A 23,898-nucleotide genomic window follows, 5' to 3' on the forward strand; every position below is an offset into this window, starting at 1 on the left:
GGCAATCCCAAACATGGAACACAGGTTAGGACTAATCTTAGCGGCACACGAAGGGCTTGCTTCTGCACATGCTGGTGTTTCCGCCACGGTATCATTATTAAAACAGAGATATTGGTGGCCACGCATGACGAAACAGACTACAAACTATGTTCTAGAATGTGAAATATGCCAAAGAATGAAAGTATTAACAGTGAAATGACCAGTACAGACGCCCCTTCTAATCTCAGATAAACCATTAGCATGAGTTTACCTGGACCACTGTGGTCCCTTACAAAGGGATGGCAACTATAAATATATCATGGTCGCAGTGGATTCCTGCACAAGATTCATTTGGATGTGGCCCCAGCGCTCGGCTGATGCCAGAACTGTTATAAAAGATTTGCGAGTCTTTATCGGCACATACGCAATTGGCTTGCTACATTCTGACCAGGGTCCTGCGTTTAGCTCTCGAGCTTACAAAGAGGCCATGACCAGCATGGGCATTGCATTGCGGTACTCTTCTCCCTTCCATCCTGAGGGAAATGTGGTAGTGGAAAGAAAAAACCGTGACATAAAGCAATCTATAACGGCGACCGTATTAGGTTCGGGTGATGGGTGGGTCAAACATTTAACAAGTGTCCAACTTAGTCTTAACAATCTGCCAAGAAATTCTCTAAAAGGTATCACTACTTACGAACTATTGTTCGGTACTAGAATGCATATTCAGGACTTAGATAGTCACACTTCAGTGGTAGAAGAAAAAGCTTTTGATATCAAAGACCTTTTGGCTGTTTTACAGGACTTAAATGAAACAAGAAGAAGTCTGAGTAATATAAAGTTAAAGCCAACAGCCACTGAAGAGGAACCACCTGTCCCAGCAAGACCTGTCTGGATTCCAAAGATTGGGGATCTGTTCAGAGAAAAGATCGCAGTGAAGAAGGAATTTGGGCCTTCTTACAGAAAAGCAGTACCTGTCTTAGCTGTCAGCGGAACAAGATCAGTTGTACTACCTCCCCTTGCTGGTAAAAAGGAGAACCGAGTTGTATCCATCGACCTGGTAAAACCACAATCAAGTGGCCAATAATAAGTAGTAGGCCCAGTGGACTCCCCAAGAAATAGCAGAAGACCAAACTTTGCTACAATCCAAGAGGCTCAAACTGAAAGACTAATCACATTTGATAAACCTGCAGTGAATAATAAAGGACTATGCAACAAAACCATGGAACTTGTGCCTCTTGAAACCCAAATTGCAACAGTTTGTCAAGAAACGCCTGTCTACAACGATGTAGCCTCAGACTATGCTAATGAAACAAAGAAAAATCCAAAAGCAAATGAAAATCTGGAAGCAATTCCAACAATTGACAGAACTGCATCTGGCTACTTCATCAATTTCGATGACTTTTCTGAAGATCCAAGCGAGCCTGAAGAAACGGCAGCAACAAAAACTTTCAAAGACCAAGTATCTGAACTTTTTCACCAACTAAAAGAAACATATCTGATTTCACCATGGATTGAATTTTGGATTGTGTTAGGTGTACTTTTCCTCCTGCTTTGGCTCATCGTGGTTTTATGTTTGGGTAGATTTATTGATGGAAAATATAGTACAATGGACACAGCAAGCCAGAACATCAACTTGGTCCTAAAGCCTCACAGATCCTCTCACATTGACAAAAGAGAACTGTCATCAGTGAACATCACAGCCAATCCAATACCCGGTGGGGTAGCATGGGACAAAACGGATTATGAAATCTATGGCCCGATTGAGCTCTTGAAATATCCACACCAGTTTAAGGTTTCCTTAAGTGACTTTGTGACACCAAGTACTTTCTCTGATGATTGGGACTTTAAAAATATTAATAATATGATGTCAGATTTAGTAATGTCAGCAAAACTTACAGAACATGATTATTTGCAGGGTTCATCGAACTATGAAGAAATGTACTGTTTTAACCACTATAGTCATCACTATTTGCATAAATCTGCTCAACCTAGAAATGTATTAACTTATAACCAATGGGAACATTGTCCAACTCCGCCAAAAGGCAGCTCAAAACATTTTATGAGAAATTCCAATACTTCTCAGGGTTTAACAAGAGTGATGCAGAAACGTTTTATTTCAAAATGTTAAATAAGACAGGAATGAAAACAATGTTGACAAATACTACATTGATTTATTCTGAAAAATTTTATGACAAAATGTCTACATTTGGTTTTGAATTTTGGAAAAACAACATTGAAACAAAAACCATCTGTGGTTCAAAAGATTGGCAGGTACAAGGTCTAGAAGCATTATTTAGAGCCTGCATGATCCCAGAACAGATAATATTTTTGAATGACACAGTTCAGCAAACAACCTGTCTTGGTTTAGCCAAGATAAAAGACTTAAACAAACCCTCTATTCCGAATCCCATGCCTGATAGTAATAGCACTACAGATGTGGAGATAGACGTATCCCATATTTTACAACAAAACAGAACAAATCCTGATTGGAAAAAATGGTTGATCTGGCCCACAGACACAAATAACTGTCAAGATAGATTCCTGAACAAAACACAGGGGTTTAAACAGACCAGGCCAGACCCTAGATACTCCCAGAGACAACATCCAGGGATAGTTACAACACACAGTGTAGGAAAACTCTGCCTCGAATGGCTACAGAAATCCACACTGGCTGAAATTAAGCAACACTTGACTTTACTTAAAGACGGTGCTGACTTGCGTGATTTCATACTGGGACCACGCAAACAGCGTCAAAAACGTTTCATATACACCGGTATATACGCTGCTTACAACGAAGCTTGGAAAGTAACACAAATTGAAACAGCAGAAAAAATACGAGAAATTGATCGTATAAATTTGGAAAAATCACTTTCTGTTGTGGACAATGGGTTAACGACTCTGTCCTCCAGAATAAATTCACTGGACAGTATTGTATCATCTGCTATTGATATAATAGAGCAGGACGTGCTAATGTTACAACATGGCCAGTCTCAATTACGCTCTATTGTACAGCTAGGCTGGACGTTGCAAAACCTGCATTCAGGCTACGTGACATGGCGTTTAATAAACACATCATTATTCTCTATCTTTAACCTTACTGATAAACAAATCAGTTTGGCACAAAAAGGAGCAGACTATACGATACTGAGCATTGAAAAACTTGAGAGATTACCATTGACAATGTCAGAGAGACCTGTCAATGAATGGATAATACACGGAACAATTATAATTCCGATAACAACTTTCCAGTTTAAGTATTGCCAAAAATATATACCAGCAGGCCTGTATGAAAGGTTGGGTAAAGGATACATCAAGTCAACATGGAATTTACCTTATACACACAAATGTTATAGTGAAGGGAAAAAAGAGGTATTCCTTAGTGGTAACAATTGTAAAAAATCACTAAGCGGTACACTCCTGTGTCAAGGTATTAACTTGCATGGAGCCTGTGAAGGGTCTTCAAATAACCTTTCATGTCACCTGCACGGCACTCCTACAACTCAGATAGAGACATTTTTCAGACAGCTTTCCAACGGCAGTTATGTTCTAATAAGTGACCACAGCTGTTGTGGCATGGTGCCAGGAAAAGCCTATCTCGTGAGCGTTACTTCCATGGTCACTTGCTGTATGCAAGTATTGTATCCAAACAGCAATCCAGACATGGAGGCGGCAATATGGCCTTCTTTGAATATCACTTATATTCGAATTGATACTTTAAGCAGAATGAAGTCCGTTCTTTTACAGACAACTGTGTCTTTAACCTCGTCCAAAGAGACGTATGATCTGCAAAAGGCAAGGACAGCTGCAGAGATACATTCCCTGTTATCAACAAATTGCCCCGTGCATTTCGTAGAAATGTTAGGTCAAATTTTAAACATGTCTGATACCAGTGGCATCGCACATGTATTTAAGACAATTTTTTCGGGACTGTTAGCACCCTTTGAAACAGTTCTGGGCATTTTCCCGAATTTTGTCCATTCCTTTTTCGGCGGCCTGCCTCTTCTTTAGGGACTCGTAGCAGGAATTTTATTTTTGATCCTTCTGCTCCGATATGGCAAGCCAAGCCACAGACAAAACTCCAGCTACAATGGAAGAAACGATCCTAGCAATACGCTACCGGGACCGAATCACTAAAGTCCTCGGTTTTGTCCGGCTAAGAGATCTGAGTGCAACCTGGTTTCTTTCATTCGGACCAATCTGGCAAGATTGCATCTTACCTGTGCTTCGATGTCTGCTATGCGGAGAAGAATGCGTGTTGGACGTCTGTCTTACACTACCATCAGCAGTACCAATGGATATCGATGCTTTGCTAGTTCCGGTAACGACTCATGCAACGTATTGTCCCCAGCGGCTACCTATTCTGATGACGGCATTCATTGAGACTTCACCACTACGAGTAGGTGGCGGTGAAGTACGAGAGGAAAGCAGCACCAAACAGGTACAACCTTCTGTGAGCATTGCTGATCCCGACATCGATGATAGCAACCATTCTCACATATGCACAATTTCAGCATTTTCGAACTTGGTCGAACTTTCACCTGATGTTGTCGACCAATTTTTTGCAAGCCTGTCTGATATGATGTTCTCCCCTGAACAACAAGAATAGCTTTTTTAAAACAACGAGCACACAGCGTTCCCTGAACTCTGAATTCGGCCTTCAATTTTGATAAACAAAACTACTGAAAACATTTGGAAATATTTTTTTTCCTGAAAGCGAAAATATTTTTCTATTTCCAAAATATTTACCTTTTTTCTGGCACATGATACTCTGCTTGAAGTAGAACTATTCTTAGAGAACAGAGCTTCTATTTTAGGAACTCTAGAGACAATATTTTACCTCAGCCTCTAGCACATGTACAGTATTGTATAAATATGTGATGAAATGGTCTCGACCTTCTTTTCTGTATTCAGAGCCATTTCATGTGTAATTTTCGCAATTCATTCAGCTGATATATATATGCATTTTTTAACTGAATAATAACACTGCTTGAAAAGCGTACAGTACCAATACTCATTTTCGTGTATTTACCCTATACCACTTCAAATGCGAATTATGTATTTTGGGATGGGTTGTTAAAACACACATGCATCGTTATATGTTTAATATTGTTTAGTTTTTTAGTAATGATGGACATTAATACGTGGAGTGGGTGTTGTGTTTCTATCTAGGACCCTAATTCGATATTCCCGATTTATGCCCTTATATGGTTATAATAAATAATATCCTTATAAAGGCATAAAAATCATATCCATATTTAGTAATAGCCCATGCAGTCCAAATACGGCAAGGCTACTCCCCAAGACTCCTAGAAAGTACAACGCGTTCTTTAAACAAACCAAGCCTCCAGCAGCCCGGGAATTCCCCCTGCTTTTGTTTTGATTTGCACAAGAACTCCTAGAGTCCAGAAAGAACTGTTAGTTCTTAGTGACGTCTTATGTCCAACCTTACGTCAAACCCGGCACCTTTCAGGTATAAATATACCAACGTTGCCTTAAGCAAACACACGGTGGTTTGGAGCAGAGCGGCTATCTACTTACCCGAAGCCCAGCTGATACGAGAGCCGAAGGAAGCCGCCCCTCCCTTTTGACGCACCGAGAAAGACGCTGTCTTTTTCTCCAGCCGAGAAGTTCCAGCTCCAGTGTTTCCAGTCACCCTTGCGGGTTGCTGGGAGATCGAGCTCTGAGAAAGAGATACAAGACCTCCTTCATTCTAGAACCAAGGTACGGAGTTGACTAAACCCTTAAGAGAATTCTTGATTCAGATCCTTGGCAAAAAAACAACTTAACTTAAACTGCAACTTATTTACTCCTACCCACGTATTAGGCTTAGGTCAGGTACACCGGGGTAGGCATAGATTAGAAGCACCAGTTGAGTACGTTAGTCAATGTTTTTATGTATGTATATATTTTATCCATTTTAAAGTATCATATGGCTGAGAAACCATATCAATGCTTTTACAGTATTATTTCATAATACTCCTTTTACTGTACGCACTTTACTTCATGATAAGTATTGCAATTGTGGCAACTCACTTCTCTTGCATGAGAAAGAAGACTGCTCAATAAATAACACCTTTAATGAAAACGCCCGTCTCTCTATTTCTCTGCACTCTGGTGAAACTAAGTACGCACGATTGACTTGAGTGAAATAGTTGTCCATTGTTTTCACACGACTCTAGAGATACACTCTTTATTCTGAGGGAGCAAAGTTGTCGTGTTTATGCGGTTGTCAGAAGCTAATCCCTTCTTGTCTAAATCAGGAGAGTTAACTCTTTCCTGAATATTCGAGAAAGTTTCTAGTGACCTCTGAGCTAGCTGGCAAAACTAATTAAGTCTAATATAGTCAGTAGAGACCGAGTCGACCTCAGTCCTACGTCTTCACTACTGTTTATATTATTCCAATGCGCAGAGCCTATTGGGAATATAAGAACTACACTACATCCCCATCTTCAAGATGGCGGGGACTGAGAGTTGTGCTTCACCTCGCTCCCCCCACCTGAGGGGTGGGGTTGGTAAAGGTGGGCACACCAATCCTCCTTTTAAAAAAAAAATTCTTTATTGAGTTTTCCCATTTAATGTAGGCAGGGCAGAAACACAATCACAGAATGAGAGACATATCAGAAGCCAGCAAGAAACAAGAAAAAGGAAGAGAGAAATCTTTACAAAATACATAGGCGGGCGTCACAAAGTCACATCGATACATCTTTCACAGCAGATATACAAAACTAAGATCAAAAGGATTACATACAGAAAATATTTAAGTTAAACCAAAAGCAATAATACAATCAATTCAACTCCCCTTGAATCCAGAGCTCTAAAGGCGCCCAGATCTTTGCACCAAGGGCTCTTTTTTTCCGACCCTTCGTCCTATAAATAACCATTTCTATATTGTAAGTAGCTAAGAGTCGGGCTCTCCAAGTAAAGAAAGAGGGAGGATCTGGGCTTATCCATTCTTGAGTAATACATGCCCTCAGTATTGCCATGGTGATAAATAAAAAATTTCTCTGACCATCAGAAAATTCATCAGAGGTTACTCCAATTAGCACTAGTTTCCCTGTCAAAACAACTGTGGACCCACATAATGAAACCAAAAACATTTGAATTGAGGATAAAAACGATGAGAGCCGGGGGCATGGAAAAAAAATATAAAGGGCATCAGCTGCAAAGAGTCTGCATCTGCTACATGATGTACCCACAGTGGTCCCCCATTTAGAGATTTTTAAAGGTGTATAATATAGGTCAAATCGGGCCATGTAATGCTGTGTACGTGCTCTTCCAGAGATCAGGATAGTATTAGCCAGTGTAATGGATTCCTGAAGCTGGATGTCATCACAGCCCAGCTTTTCATTCCACCTCCCTTGATGAACCTCTTTATCATCTCGGCATGAAGAAACCAATTGTTTATAGTAAAATCCTATCGTTTTTTTACTGAACATGCTATCGATAAGCGGAATTCTCCGGAACCCAGAGCAATCCTGCGCAGAGAAGGTATTGAAAAAGCTATATATCTGCATATACTTAAAATAATCGTTGGCTGTTAAATTATACTTATTCAATAACTCCGTGAAAGGAATTAGCTGGTCATTCTGCCAAAGGTCACCTACACAAATAATTCCACGATTGCGCCACCTTGTCATTACATGGTCTTGAAAAACTGGGGGAAAGATACTAGAGGATGAAAAGGGAGTATATAGCAGAATTTTCTCAATCCCCATTTGTCGCTTAATTATCCTCCATACCCCATATGCAGCTTTTAAAGTCTTAAATTTTGTTTTTTTAAAGTAGCTGGGTTCTATAATTCTGAGCAGGCAGCCTCGACACTCCACTCCCATTGCGAATTCGTAAATTGAGGGTGAATGGCTCAAAGGTATTCGCGCTTTTGCACCAATTATCAATGGTGTAATAAACTGTAGCACAGACGCAAGGTAATAATACAAAAAATGCGGGATGCCCCCCCGCCCCTATCCTTTGGAAGCATCATTTTTTTATAGGATCTGCGCTGGTGCTTATAGCTCCATAAGAATCTGGCTGCCATCCTTTCTAATTGTTTGAAGCAGCTAAGCGGGAATTCTAGAGGAATTGTTCTAAACATATATAAAAATTTGGGCAGAATCATCATTTTTAGGACATTACAGCGGCCAAATGAAGACAAATGAAAGTGGTCAATCTGTTCTAGCGAGGAATTCGCTTTTTTCAAAGCTGTATTTAGATTGAGTTCAGGAATGGCAGAGATTGGGGTAGTAATTTTAATACCTAAGTAGGTCGCTTCATCTACTATTTTTAATTGTGCAGGAGGATTCTGACCTACATACAGTACTTGGGTTTTCAATATATTTAATTTATACCCTGAATAGGCACCAAACTGTATCACCAAATCTTCAATTATTGACATTGTCCCTTGAATATCTGTTGATGTCACTACTATGTCATCCGCATAAGCGAGAGCTATATAGCTAGTGCCAGCAACTTGTACCATGGCTATTTCTTCTGATTGATTCAATTTATCTAAAAAAAGGTCGATATATAGGGCAAAAAGAAGTGGTGAAGATGGACAGCCCTGTCGGGTACCACGATAGATACTGAAAGGAGCAGATTTTTTCCCTCCAATTTTGAAGCAAGAAGATGGAGAATCATACAGTGCCCTTAATGCTGCTATCATCTTAGGGCCAATGCCCTTTAACGATAGCAGATCCCAGAGATACGGCCAGGCCACTCCAAGATAGGAGGAGAGGTGTGTGGGCACACCTCTCCTCCTATCTTGGTTTTCCCACCGATTCTCCCTCCCAAAGTGGGAGTCAGAACCGGTGGGGGCCAGTTGCTGGGAGCAGCAAATGCCTGGGTCAGCTCATAAAGGCGGCAAGCCTTTGAAGCTTCCACTTTGTGGACCCTGCTCATCCTGGGGAAGTAGGCTTGGAAGCCCAGGATGTGATTTATTTCCAGACCCCGAGAGTGGGAGGCTCTCGACCCAGGGGTCCAGAAACATATCTGAGGTGGCAGCTGGCGAGCAGTCAGTCTGCCAGGACACTAGTGTTAGGTAGTTTTTCAGGGGACATCTCTAAGATGCCCTCTGTATGCATTTTGCATTGAATCCCACACTAGCATCAGTGTGAGTTTAATGTGCTGGGAAGTTTGGTACCACTTAGTCAAAGGGCATCAACATCAGGCAAAAAGTGGAGGGCAACCATGCAAAAAGGGGCACTTTCCTACAGCTTCCATCTGACTCTACAGTAAATTCCAAAACATTCCCAAATAATGCTTTGCCGTTCCAGCTCACCAGGTTGTTCAACCACCATTGTAGGTCCTTTGGAGCCTCCTGGAACAGGAAAATTACATCTGCAGACCAAAGACCTTTCCTCAAACCCAGGGACTTCAGTCTCTGAAGATCCCTGTAATGCAAAGAGCCCAGGAAAACGGCTTGAATGGAGTATGAAAAAAGTCACCTCTTCCTGAAAACTGAGTCAGATTGGTATCCACCTGAAATCCCAGAAATTCTAAATTCTGTGTAGGAGTCATGATTGACTTCTTCACATTGATAATGAACCCAAAGGCCTCTAAGATATCCGTTAACCACTTCATGTGCTACAGCAGTTCCCCTGATCCTGAGATATCAGTAACACATTGGCTAGATAAATCAATAAATGTACTCCCCTCTTTCTCAAGAAAGCAACTACGGGGCGCAGTACCTTGGTGAAGCACCAAGGGTCTGATGACAGATCAAAGGGGAAAACAGGAGAACTGATACAAAATACCTCTCCAGCTGAATCGTAAATATTTCTGTGAATCTAGATCCATGGGAATTGTGAAGTAGGTGTCTTGCAGATCCAACTTCACAAGCCAGGCTTTCTCTTGTAAAATGTCTTTCACAAGATGGATCGGTCATGAAGTTGTCCTTATGTCAGGATCATCACACCACGATTAGCTGTCATATAAGTATATGATTTGCCACTACTTATGTTCTGTGACCTTTGCTTTTTTATTGTTAGACCACCAGTTTTTTCTTGTGTTGTTTATAAATAGAATTGGGGATTGAAACTGGCTAGGTCTTTAAATATTTTCCTGAGAACCCCCCTCTCTCCCTCTGTGGGAGTTGAATCATGTATGATTAACTTCTGTATCTACCAGTGTCACTTGCTCATGATCTAAGGACAACTCCCTTGGCTGACACCTTTGGTAAGGAACCTGGCAGAAATCTAATTTGAATCCCCTCACAGTTTGTAATGCCCAATAATCCTTTGTTATGCTAGACCGATTTTGGGTGAAAAAACGTAACCTTCCCCCTACCTTTGTATGGGAAGAACCAATTAAGGGGTTTAAACTTACCTTGATTTCCAGCTCCCTGGAATCTGCTCCTACTGCCTCATGAGCAAGGGGTTCATCCTCTCTGTGGGAAGAAGCTATTGCTTGAACTGAAGTTCCTTCTCTTACCCCTTTGGTCTTGGTAGTAATACCGGGCCCTTTGTAGCCAACGGCTGACATCCAGGCACCTCCTGTCAGCCTTTCTAAAACTTCCATTGTTGAACATCTGTCTCATGTTGGATTGGGCCTTACTAAAGGCAATAAACATTGAGATGTATTTGTCTGAAAGGTTTAATAAAACTCTCCCCAAAGAGAAGACCATTTGGGTCCCCTGGTGTTTCCTTGTTAGCAAGATCACCCAACTTCAGATTAATCCTCATCAGGATAGCTCTTGTTCTTTTGGCAGAGCCGTCATTGGCATTGCCAAGTGGGCATAAAGATGGCTGGCTCCATCCACAGGCAAGCCTTTAAAGGAAGCTGCCTCAGCCTTATCAAGGATTCTGGCCAGTGGACCCAGAGAATCGAATAATCTATCTTGGCACTGCTTAAGGTAGCCCTCCAGGCCCTTCCTACGATCATTCCCTCACTTGAAAAGGAAAGTCAATAGCTCCTGGTCCAGATTAGGTGTTAGTCCTGATTTGTTATCCAGGAATGGTCTCGGACATTCAGTCCTCATCAGAATCTGCATCTTCTTAACAAGAGACTTATGGAGCCAGAACTTAAAAAGGGGGGTAATGTTGTCTATAAGCCACCAATCCAATCCCCATGGGTGAGAAATGAGGGTAGGATTAAACATTTCCCAAAGGGTCTTTGATAGCCTTGAGTTGAAGACTGGTCCAAATCCTCATCGAGGAAATCAGTCTCCAATGTCTCTTGTGAATCGAATACATATTTGTTTACCTCTTTCTCTACCTCAATATCATATATATAGTGATTATCAGTATTAATGCTGTGGTCTTTTGCGTAATGAAAACTAATTATTCTATTTGTGCCGTGAGGAGCACCCAGATCAATTGCGGAAACATGGTTGCTCCGGCTAATCGTGCTGCTATGGACAGCAAGGTGTGTAGTAGCGCTTGGGCTACCCAATGTATGTTCCTCACCCATAAGGTGTTTGGATCTTTAGTTTCCTTACCTCCTTTTTTAATAACCAAAAACGTCTCCTTCTTAGAAAAGGAAAAAAAGATCCTCCTCAGAGGAAGAATCGCTTGTTCTTTTAGCAAAAACAGCTCCCACTGCTTCTTTCAGGGCAGATTTGAGCTCCCTGTCAAAATACTTCCTAAAGATATCCTTACTAATCCCAGGTTTAAGAGGTCCCTGGGTAACACCTTCACCAGGCAAAGTGAGGAAGAGACACGCTTTGCCAACTATGAAAAATAAAGATTTCTAGATAATACTCCAGTTTTCCTTTTATCTCTCTTTTTTATGTAGGAGATCACTATAAACCATCAAAATATGCTCCCTGCCGGTTCACTCGACAATGCATGACCATTTAAAGGAGATCGTTGCTATCTTGCCGGTGACAATGTACTCATGCCAAGCGTGATTTTAGAAAAACGGGGCTTGCGCCCCACAAGAGAAATGGCCACCATTTTAGGCGGCGAATGCTCTTTCAGTTATAATTGATGACCCGGCTGTGCCCAGATTGTTGAAAGGAGGCGGCAGCCCGTGTACAGCGCGGCCGCTGAAGGCAGATTCACTCTTCTGCTATGCAGTAGAATGTGTCATGAAATCTGCCATGTTAAAAAGCACTGGGCACCTGCGTGTCTTTTAAAAGACACACAGGCCCCTAATACAGGCCACAGGAAGGGCTTTGGGCCCGGAACCAGCCTGCACCAATAGCCTGGGGAACAAAACAAGCGGTGGGCCCCTCGTTAGCAAGAAGAAAGCAGCAGCAAAGCAGAGCCTGAAAACAAGTAAGGATATGAAAACCTGACCATAAATTGGTGGGCCGAAATGAAACACCAACCTACCTGCATGTAAGCAAAGGTGAACCGAGGCTGAAAAATATATCAATCATTATTGAGCATAAAAAGACATAGAAAATACAGGTTAATGGCATTGTACTTATCTTGGCAAGGAGCAGCAAACAAGCATTGGAAATGCAATAGGTCTCGCATTAGGAAAGTTTGAGCTATTGGTCTTATAAATGACTTTTTTTTTATTTATGTGTTGTTTTTGAAAATAGCTAAATTAATAGCTTTGTCATTAACAATGCCAATAGTTATAACTTTCGCAAATCAATTTTTAGAGCTAAACTCAAAACTGCTCTATTTGCTTAGTTGATGCGCAGTTTCTGTTTGGTCCAGTAATGAAAGTAGCTCCTTAGCGCGGGGACACGCCGTTGTTGCGTCACCATGCGCTTTATAAAACCCCCCAAATAGAAATAGAAATGTGACACCTATAGCATTTGTAATGCAACATGTTTTGTATTTACGTGACTTAGATGTATTGATATTACAAATAACAATGGATTTTAATTTTTTTAAATAATTAATTTAATGTGTAATGTCAATAGCTTTAAGTTTTGTAAATAACTTTTGTGAAGATTATGTTCAGTGTTTTTTATTGTGACGAAAATCCAAGAACAAAAGTGAAATATTAACATTTTTTTGTGATTTGTAATAAAGCTTGAAAGCTTGAAAACAGCTTGAAACATTGAAAGAACATATTTGAACCAGTGATGCTGTGGTGGTGCTGAGTGATGTTGTGGTTGCGCTGAGTGATGCTGTGGTTGCGCTGAGTGATGCTGGGGTTGCGCTGAGTGATGCTGGGGTTGCGCTGAGTGATGCTGGGGTTGCGCTGAGTGATGCTGTGGTTGCGCTGAGTGATGCTGTGGTGGTGCTGAGTGATGCTGGGGTGGTGTTGAGTGGTGCTGTGGTGGTGCTGAGTGATGCTGCGGTGGAGCTGAGTGTTAATGTGGTGGTGCTGAGTGATAATGTGTTGGTGCTGAGTGATGCTGGGGTGGCGCTGAGTGTTGATGTGGTGATGCTGAGTGGTGCTGTGGTGGTGCTGACTGTTGCTGGGGTGGTGCTGAGTGATGCTGTGGTGTTGCTGAGTGATGCTGTGGTGGTGCTGTGGTGGTGCAGAGTGGTGCAGTGGTGGTTCAGTGTGGTTCTGTGGTGGCACTGAGTGGTGCTGAGGTGGTGCTGACTGTTGCTGGGGTGGTGCTGAGTGATGCTGTGGTGGTGCTGTGGTGGTCAGAGTGGTGCTGTGGTCGTTCAGTGTGGTGCTGTGGTGGTTCTGTGGTGGCACTGAGTGGTTCTGTGGTGATGTTGGGTGATGCTGTGGTGGTGCTGAGTGGTGCTGTGGTGGTGCTGAGTGGGAGATGGGGAGAGGGAGAAAAAGGAGAGCAGGGAGAGGGAGAGGGTAAAGAGAGGGAGAGAGAGGAGAGAGCGAGGGGGAGAGAGGAGAGAGAGACATAGACGGGGAGAGGAGAGGGAAGAGAGGGAAAGGGAGAGAGGGAGAGGAAGTGAGGGAAAGGGAGAGAGGGAAAAGGAGAGAGGGTAGAGGGACTCTCCTCACTACATTTCGCGCCCTAAGGTTTTGTTGATGACGTAGGACAAAGGAAGTGTGCAGGTGAGGGGGGTAGTGGGGGAAATGAAGACATACATTTCAGCAAGATGTCGTGACAATGTATTGGCAAACATAATGGAGTCTACTTATTAAACCTGCAGGGATGGGCGGAAGCTTTAAAACAATGGGGGATTTCGGTAACTGATTTGGAAAAAGCATTATTCATGCAAACAAAACACTGCCCTCCGTGTTTTTTTTTAAGCCTAGCAGTATATAAAAATATAATTTTGCAACGGGAGGCAATCTCTACAGTTTAGTAACCGTAGGCAATCTGTTTTTAGTGCACAAGAGCTAATGGGGTTCTGCCCTAGGGTACAGTAAAACTATAAACAATGAAATGTGTGCACAGCACAGTGCCACAGACGCCTCTTCCAAATTAAAATGCCAGTTCTGGCTGATGAGCAAATGTTTCCCTCGGGGGGGGGATAACAGTGTGCAAAAAACAGACTATCAAAACGGAAAACTATGGAATGTGCCTGTTTGTAAGTAAAATGACACCTTGAGTGAAGTCGTGCCAAGTTCAGTCCAACTCCTGCCTGCAAATATTTATGCAGATCGTCTTCAGACTTAAACCGGAGTTGTAAAAACAATCTGGTGTCCAGCAGCATGGCATTTACCAAACTATCTGTTTGTCTGTGCAGGGCAAGCAGCCTCAAGCTCTTCTACTCCCCGGAACTGCGCCATATCGCTGCCAGACCCGGGTAGTCACCGAAAAAAAGGCAGAGTCTACATAACAAGCCCTCTGCTGAAATGGATTGTTTGCAGAACTGCCTCGCACTTTAAAGAAACAAGAGGGATAGGGCAGTTTCAATCACGCAAAGCACACTTCTGAAGAGCCAGGAGGGCTGGGTGGAATTGAGTCACGTGACGTGCATTTTTGAGAGGTCAGTGGGGCTGGAGCAGAGTCAGCTACATGACACACATACACCTGAAAGGCTGGGTGAGACAAGAAGAGCAGTCTCATGTCAGACCCCCTGTGACAGGCTGATAGCTGGGGAGCATATTTTGTGGGACAAGGAAATCAGTCACCAGGCAAGTGAATCTGAAACAGGCAATAGGACTGAAGTGGCGGCGAGACGCGCTCTGTGGTGGGGAAGGGGAGGAGCGTTGAATCGCACGTTTGGGAGAGCAAGCGAGATGAAAGCCTTTCTTTATTCATACACGGACAAATCTGCTTGCTGGTATGGACTAGCAGTAGCATACCAATCGTCCGGACTCCGCATTCATATTACGTTGATATTTTCTTGAGTCACTTCAAAGTAGGAGCATTTCAGTGCAGCCATACTGGTAGTGGTTCGAGGTCAGCTACACTTTTGAGAGGGTCTGGGTGTCAGCTCTCCTACGTGTCCTGAGAAACCCACAGCTGCGTTTGTGCTTGGAGGGTGGGGGGAGGGCTACTATCGCGAGGAGGGAGGGAGAAAGCCAGAAATATAGAAGCAGTGACGGAAAGGAAAGATAAGGCAGCAGATGATCAGAGAAGCTGCCTACTGCCATGAACGCTGCTTCAGGATCCGAAGGTGCGGAAAAGTCAGACCACAGCAGATGAGCTTTAAAAGCTAGCAGCCAGCCACTCGGCTGCCATCGGAAGCTCCCCACATGGCCTGGCGTGCACACAACTGCATGCAAACACAGGAACACTGCAGCATACGCACAACAACAGATATTATAGTATGTGTAGAAAAGTGCCAAGGGTTGTTGACTGCTCTGTAAGGCCCGTGCAAATGACTCCATTCCACACACCAATTCCTGGCAGCAGCAAATGCTATAAGGACAAAATGTCGTAGCAACCTCATGAAGCTGGAAGGTTAGCCAAACTCCGCATGGAGGTGAGACTTGGTTAGTGTTTTCCAATTTGCTAGAGTTATTTGTATAGCCTATCAGAAAAGATATTGTGGGCAGGATGTTAGGATAGAATTCCACGGTCGAGATGTATATAACAGATGGGTAGAAAGCTGACCGATATAATTTGGAAACAGCCGGGATTGTTCAAACAGCTAAAGATTCAAAAACCAGAACAGCAAGTGCCCTACTAAGATTATCGAATGATACTTAAACAGCCACGCTTAGAGAAGGCCGTGTGCTTCCAGCACAGGAAAGCACGGGAATATCAAGAGGCAAAAAAAACGTTATACACATATTCAAAATAAACTAGCCTCACAGACAAAACACTGGTCTCAGTGAACGTTAGGAGTCCAGTAGCTGGGCGATTAAATAAAAAATCAGACATGGGCTTCATGATTAAAATAATGAACACCAGGCAACTTAAAACAAGTTTAAAAAAATAAAAGCACCCTGGGAGGGGGGAGGAGAAACAGGAGAGACGGCCTGGCGGCCGTCAAAGTGAAAGTACGGCCGGCCGGCCGTGAATAATTAAGGGAGGAGAAATGCCTGAGGGCAGAGCGCAGGCTGGGGGAAGCTGTGGGAGGGAAGCAGATGGCTTTGATGCTGTGCACGCGCATTTTAACTCATTGCGCTTGCACATTGAGCTAAAAGCGCACATGCACTGCATCAAATCGCCAGTCTAGTTAAACTGTGTTTAAGCCCCTATGCTTTCGCAAGCTCAATGCGCATGCGCATTGACAGGCGAGACCTAATACAAAAAGACTATACTTAGTGACATGGAGTTATATGATGTCTTGAATGTTCTAAAACTGGAATGTTTTGTTGTTCGGGCAGCAATAAATGGTTATTGCATGATGGTAGTCTTTGGTCTTGTAATGGAATTACAGGTGACCCAGGCATTCATCAGATGTTTCCAAATTTTTGAAATAAGGTTTTTCTCTACTCTTTTTTCAGGCTTTTTTTTCCAGGACCTATCAAGCTTTTGACAACGGAATCAAATCTCAAATCATAGGAAGAGACAGACCACTGGGGACATAGAGGAATGTCTTTTGCACAAACAAGGTTTTCATAAGTAGTATATTTCTCATGAAAAGGAAAAACAAAAGACTTCATACTGTAATAAATCTGAAAGAATTAAATGTATTTGTACCATACTGTCTATTCAAAATGGGGACATCTGTCCACCTCAAGAATGTACTTTTTCTGAGGATTCGAGGGTGCGTCTTAACCAATAGGATGTTTATCTTTCTATACCAATTTTTTCAGTGCTCATAGTGTCCCTTTTACAGCGATATTAGGCTTGAACATATCAATTCAAATCTCACCCATTGACCTAGTTTTCACTCTGAGGTGTTTTACCAAGTTCTTAAAGCCTTTGGTGGAAACCTTTTCGAGCTCAGTAAATCTGGTTAATGATATATCTGAATAACATGTTTTTTCTAACTCAGGGCCAATTTCATTTACTGAAAAAACTATAGTCTGCCATGCATCTCATTGAAGGACTTAAGGTTTATAATTGATTGGGAGACATTGTTTCTTATTCCCTCCCAACAAATAGAATTTCCGGAGTTAATGTACACTCCAAACAGGAGATTTTACAACTTCCACAAACTCCTTAAAAAGGAGATGGAATCATGATATCTCTCTCACACATCTCTTCATCAGATTTTCAGGTTTGTAGGACTTGCGTCTTGCTCCAATGAAGCAGTATTTCCAGGTCCCCTACACTATCAGGCACTCCACCACCTCAAGATCAGAATATTTCACCAGGTTAGACGACAGCAGTACTTCAATAGAGATGACATGGAATTGACGTTTGGATGCCTGAAATAGATGGGATGGCTATGCTATACCCACAGTTCTTATCCTATAGACAGGTGACTCTAGGTGTGGGTAGGGAGCATTGATGTGGCCAATTCTCAACTGGTGGGGTATGGTCTGTCCAGACTCTACATTCAAGGTGGTTTATTGCAATCCGTTGGCTCATGCCTTTTTGGCTATAGTTAAACAAGCATAGTGTGACCCTGTGGTCTTGTTATTAAATGCAGATTTTGATAGTAGCCTACCAAAGGAAAGTTCTGAATTTATTAAAAACATGGAGACAAATATTTTCCCCACTTACTTATCTTGTATATTATGAGAATCTTGTTTATTTATTTTCACCTCCAGCTGCTATGAATCCTGGGTAATCGTATGGATTCTGTAGGAAGCCAAGCAAAACACAATGAGTTAGTCTTCAGGTCTTCGTGGTCAGCAGGTGAGGAGCAAGGAGGATCTCCTGTTGTTTCTTTTTGGATTTGACCTTCTAGTTGCATTCTTCTGTTTTGTTCATGAACTTTGGTTTTTCTTTCTGCAGCAAAAACAGAGGACATTGTTTGGGTTGGACATATACTTAGATGACTTTGTCGTAACTGATTGGCATGCTGTTTTTCTCCTCATTCTGTAGTTCAAAAACTCCGAGTTATCTGGGATATTGTTCTTGGTTTTCGTAGTTCCTGAAATAAAAGTGGCACATTCAGAGCAGCACAATATTCAATTCAGTGACTTTAGTAAAATCAAAACTTTCTTTTGCTACTCAAGATGGGAATATCTAAATGTCATTGAATGGTTACTCAATCGCATCCTTTGAAGACCCTAATTCAATAATCTATAAATTGGTTTCACCACTAAAACATTGCAAATACATTTTAAAACATTTTGAATTAAGGTAGCAATGTTTAAATTCCCTGAGCTGCTTAATTAGCCATTACCTGCATTTTCCTCCTTGATTTAGAAAGGCATTACGTAAAAATAAATAAATAATCATGAAGAAACACATTATTAAGAAAAGTATGAAAAAAGAAACATGGAAGCGTGACCTATCAAAAAACACCAACTTACACAGTCTTTCTACAGAGGTTCATAGAACTTCTACTGCAACCGGAATGAAGATCATGGATCTGATTCCATGAAACTGTATGTCAATTATAAGTATAAATGGTTGTACTTGATTATGGAACAAGATGGAGATTTCCACAGAAGCTTTGAAAGATTTATTTTTATTCACACTTACAGTATTATAGCACAATCTTGTTAATGTTCTGAGAAATACATACCTTTACATCGCACGCCTTACATCGCATGCCTTTACAACACGGTTGTTACAACGACTGTGTTGTTACAGCGTGAACTATTACATCGCAAGTCGTTTCAACGACTTGCTGTAGGGGGTGTGCTGGATTTAGAAATAGTATAATTTACTATTCCTACTCTAGTTTGTGCAACAGCAGGGACGGTGTTGGATTGTAAATTCAACACCAGTGCGCCCCCTACAGCAGGTCGTTGAGACCACTTGCGATGTAATGGTTTGCGTTGTAATAACGCAGTCGTTGTAACGACTGCGCTGTATAGGCATGCAATCTTATGGCTGTTTCCCGTTCGGAGAGGAGCACAAGTATTTTCCTGAAACTTTCACAAACAACTTAGATAATGGTTACATTTCTTAGCAGTTTATGCCAGTATGCAGGCTAGGAAAGAAACATTCAAGGGATCTGACACGATCAATCATTTTCTCAAGCACAAAATCCATATTAGTTCTGCACAAAATATCATAAACATCATAATACAACTTTAATGAAAAAAACTACCTTTTATCCCACCTCAACATCTTTATTTCACAACAACGATTTCTAAATGCAACATGGTAAATCCCAAAGTGACACATCAATTACGATATTGGTGGAACTTTGGGGAGGATCTTCGTGATTGATTTATTACCCTGTATTTCTTGGTTGATGAGTTTCAGCTGGGGTAAAACCTTCAACTTCTTTCTTTAAGATTGGTAGTTTTTTGAGTAGGAGATTTCCTATTTCCTTAGTGTTGTTCACCAATAATTGATATCACTTCTGTTGGATGATTAAATTAGGATTCTATTATTTCCTTCCTTTCTTTTTTTCTTGGTCTGTTTTCTTCCAGATTATGCCATGTTACCACAATTGCCATTTGACATATTATGTATTGTTTTTTTCCCCACTAATTTCTTTCATCAATTCGCTTCAATATACCACATTTATTCTCTATTTTTATATGTTCTGCATTCGTGCACATTACCCATTTCTATCTAAATCACTCTTTTTTAAGGTGTGCCAACAGTTCATTTAGTACCCCCATACTTAAAAGTTGCCACTTTTTTGGATAATAACATCAACTTTGATCTCAAAGGTGTTGTTAGTGTATTACTTTTTGTCTTCATCACTGAACACATTCATTTACAGCATGTATTAAAAGTATAGACAATTTCTTCTTACAGTAAAGTCTCTTGAAAAAAGTTTGTCTGGTTTGTTTAAACAACTGTACTCATCCTTGTGGAACACTTCTTAATTGGGCACATTAGCTACACAACAAGGGTTTGATAAATGGGGCTTGATAGGAATATCTACTGTGGGGTACATGTGGAGGCAGAGAGGAGTGATCCTATCCGCTGATCTACAAAGTGGATATCAACTACCACCCACCAAAACCTTCTGGTATTTGCAAGTTATACATGGTCTGCAGAGGGCACTGCCGAAGGGCGGGGAGCTGCTCAACCCATCGCCCCTCGAAGATAGTCTACTTGATGGCCACATTCCGGAAAAAGCCATCTCCCTCACCTTTCATAAATTGATTAATAATTCATCAGATACCCTGACTCTTCTGAGGGAACACTGGGAGCGAGATCTAGAGAGATTAGAAGACAATGAATGTCCTGATGCCTTGGTGTCCCCTAGGTAGGTGGCTATAAGATCAAGATTCTGCCTGGCCCAGTTAAATATCTTGCACCGTTGTTATTATGCATGCACTATGATGGCACAGTTGGGCAGGGCGACAACAGTGCTCTGCAATAGAAATTGTATCTAGGTGGGAATGTTTTTCCATATGCTGTGGGCTTAGCCGGTAATTCAAAGCTACTGGTAATCAGTAGTATCTTGCTTAAATGACATTTGTAGGAGCCTCATAGACGCTCCTGCAAAGTGATGACTCATAAATATATGGGAAAAGACTGACCTCTCTAGAATGGAACAAATATGGGTGACGCTGGGATTGATGGTGGCAAAGCACAACATCACAAGGATGTGGAGGGCTGAACTGGCGACTTAGCTAAGTGACTGGAAGTGTGATATGAATTGGTGCATGCTGACAGAGACAGCGGTTTATGAAAGCACGGGTTGCCCTAATAAGTGGAATAAAATATGGGACAATTAAATGGCTATTGAGGTGATCTATGTGCCCCTTCTGTGATGACCAGGCATGGGCTTCAGAGCCATGAATGCTTTGATTCAACAGTTGCATTGTGAATTTCAGTGTTATGGGTGGGGAGACTGGGAGGCTTTTGAGATTTTTGGAACACTGTATCTATGGAAATGTCTTCATGTTACAAAATGTAATGATTCTTGCCATTGTTACATTGGCTATTTTATACACAATAAAAAGGTCTTTAGATAAATGAAAACAAAATTTTAAAAAACTCTACACAAGTAAAAATACAGAGACGCCAGCAATTGTGGCAGCATTCTCAGCAACCCCAGTTGAATTTCGCTTTTTATCCCTACTGATGAAGGATTGTATCCAGAAACATATTTGTCTAGAGATTCACAGCACTAACCTGCACCAACTTTGGTGAAACACTCCAGCAAAATTACAAGTAAACATTTAAAGTGAACTTCATTTACCATAATGCTAAGGGATGAACTGTGCTGGGAGGTCAAACAGTGTGCTCCCATCTACCTTCTGTCTTTACAATTGTGTTACTTGTTTCGTCTCTGGGCTTCTTGGGGAACTCATAAAACCGAAAGAAAGTAGATCCTTATTCTTATATTTATGTTCCACTCATTTGGATCTCGCTCCATGATCCTTCTGCCTGAATTAGCCACAGGAATAGGTTTATAAAAGATCACTCATTAATTTGGGTGCCATCCAGAACCTTATGGTTAAGTTCAGCATATGTAACTGGATGAGCTCAAGTGATACATTAAGCAGTATTCCTCTGCATATGAACTCTCCTTCTGACAATGGGAACTGTGCAACATATTCCACAGTAGTCAGTATTCAGAAAAACGTATGGCTCCCCATCTCCTTCAAAGTCAATCCCTTTCGTGTTGCTTTGCTGTATTTGACTATAGGTACCTATAGTTGTGACTATAGCTTGACTACTTTCCAACCCTTCCCTTTTGCTGTGCTTGATTCCTTGCACAATGGTGGCCTTCTCAGGACACCTCCTAACATCTAAAGGAGCATGAAAGCCCTGGTTCCCTTTGGGCACTGACAATTTGCAAGTCTTGTTGATCGTTAGTCCAGCATAGTTAATAAGATAAGAAGCCCTGATTAGAACTTGATGGTAGATGAATGTAGTTGGCATACATGTAATCTGTCAGGCACGTCGCAATACTCCTCGGGGCTGTGCTGAAAGACCTATACCCACACCCACGCAAAAATCCTGAAGCCTGACTTGGTTAACACAGACTAACAGAACAGTCCCGTGAGCGCGGGAAAGGAAGGGGACAGCGGGGAGGGAGATCTGAAATGACAAAGTCAATGTGTTTAGAATGACACCCCCTCCCTTGTCTTTCACTAGATTCCTTCATACAACGATTTCTATACCAAAAACACCTGTGTGTTTACACTCCTACCTGAAAAGGAAAATAGGATGTCTTTATATACAGAAGAGAGAGGCTTAAGGTGCTATCAGAGACGGCAACCAACTAGAAAAGAACAATGAAGAGTATAAAGTGATGCTATATTCCTCACAGGTTGTATACACATTATTCCAATACCTTACCTACCACTTTAGTTCTGTGTTCTGCCTTGGGCTGCACATTTCCCTCTGATTAGATACCCCCCTGTAGTTTCTCTCCTGCACTGAAGAAAAATATAACGAAGAAAGTGTTGTCGACAGACAAAATAAATGCAAAACACTGTAGGTTACTTCACCCTCATTTCTTGTCTTCTCATGAAATTAATGCTTTAAAAGTCTACGTGCAATAATGAGTCTATGCAACCCCTTCGTAATCTTCAGATATGTGTGTTCTTCTAGCAGTTTGAGTCCAAACTGCTTTAACCAGGAGAACGAGTTGATATACCCAGAATATTCCACGATTACTAGTTCAAATCCAACTTAGTCACAAAATGTTAACTAGTGTTCTTTTCCCCGCAAGAGAATGCAGCCGCACTTCTCCTCCAACAGGGAAAACGTCTGTTCCTCTGTATGAAATGCAACAGGAAGAGAATGATACACACAGCCGCGTGTATCTCCAAAACGGCACAGCTCGAACCAACCTGACACCAATCCGAAACTCCAGACCAATGTCCAAACAGAATGATTTACTCACGATTGTGCCGCTTCACGGCTCCTTACAAACCTCAGTACCAGCTCGGCAAGAATTATCGGCACCGACAGCAGACGCCACAATGCTTTAGTTCCGGGGATTGCGTGGCTAGCGTCGTTGCGTTGCGTAGCCGCTTGGTATGCCGGGAAACGTAGTTCTATTTTGGTGGATTGCCGAATGCTACGCATTCCGCGGACAGCGGCACACTCATAACCACAAACCTGACATAATCACCTGCATAGATACACTTGTTAGTAAAGCAGTCTGGGTTATTGGCCATTTCCCAAAAAGGATAAATATCACTACCTTTTGCTTACTGAAAAGGCCAAGTCAGTGTATAACTGTATCTGCTCACTAATGATGGATAGGCAGCTTTCAGCAGGGAAACTTTCTAGTTTCACGGCTCAGTAGTAAGTGTAACCTCTAGTGTCTCTAGAAACCTTACATTCTTCCATCGAAATTCCAGAACAATGGACCCTAGAGGTTAGTACTCCAATGAGACCATTTTTAGGTCTCGCTGAGCCAGCGAATGCACTGCTCTGCGAGACATTTAGTGTGTGGCTCCAGAAATTGCTACCACACGCTTTTACTTGTGGCAGCCTAGAGCTTGCGGTTATGCGTGCAGGCGTGTGCGCCTCGCTCCGCCTCTCCAATGCTCGATATGCCTCTCTTTCTTCAGTGACATCCTTGTGTCTATTATGCTTGTTGAATAGGTGCTTTGTTTGGCTCTGTTATTTACTTCTCGTGTGCATTTTTAGCTACTGCAGACAAAGCATTAGATTTTTTTATCGGCTCTTTTGGAATTCGTGCATAATAAACTACAGAGCAGCCAAGGACCTGCTCTCCATGGCTATTGCGTGTTATT

General features: G+C 41.9%; 1 long non-coding RNA gene across 2 annotated transcripts in view; it reads right to left on the reverse strand.

Annotated features, from left to right (window-relative positions):
- The window catches only part of LOC144783060 (uncharacterized), an 84,773-nt gene extending 61,635 nt beyond the window's left edge, over positions 1-23,138 (reverse strand). Inside the window, exons 1-3 of one of the 2 annotated variants that reach the window (XR_013601379.1) lie at positions 23,067-23,138; positions 22,491-22,566; positions 17,816-18,188 (exon numbers count right to left, since the gene is read on the reverse strand). This is a non-coding gene — a long non-coding RNA (uncharacterized LOC144783060). Of the gene's footprint in view, positions 1-17,815; positions 18,189-22,490; positions 22,567-23,036 lie in introns of both variants that reach the window. The other variant, XR_013601380.1, reaches the window with a different exon arrangement.
- Between the last annotated feature and the right edge of the window lie 760 nt (positions 23,139-23,898).

The sequence above is a fragment of the Lissotriton helveticus genome, chromosome 9, assembly GCF_964261635.1.
Source record: "Lissotriton helveticus chromosome 9, aLisHel1.1, whole genome shotgun sequence".
In the NCBI taxonomy this organism is placed as follows: Eukaryota; Metazoa; Chordata; class Amphibia; order Caudata; family Salamandridae; genus Lissotriton; species Lissotriton helveticus.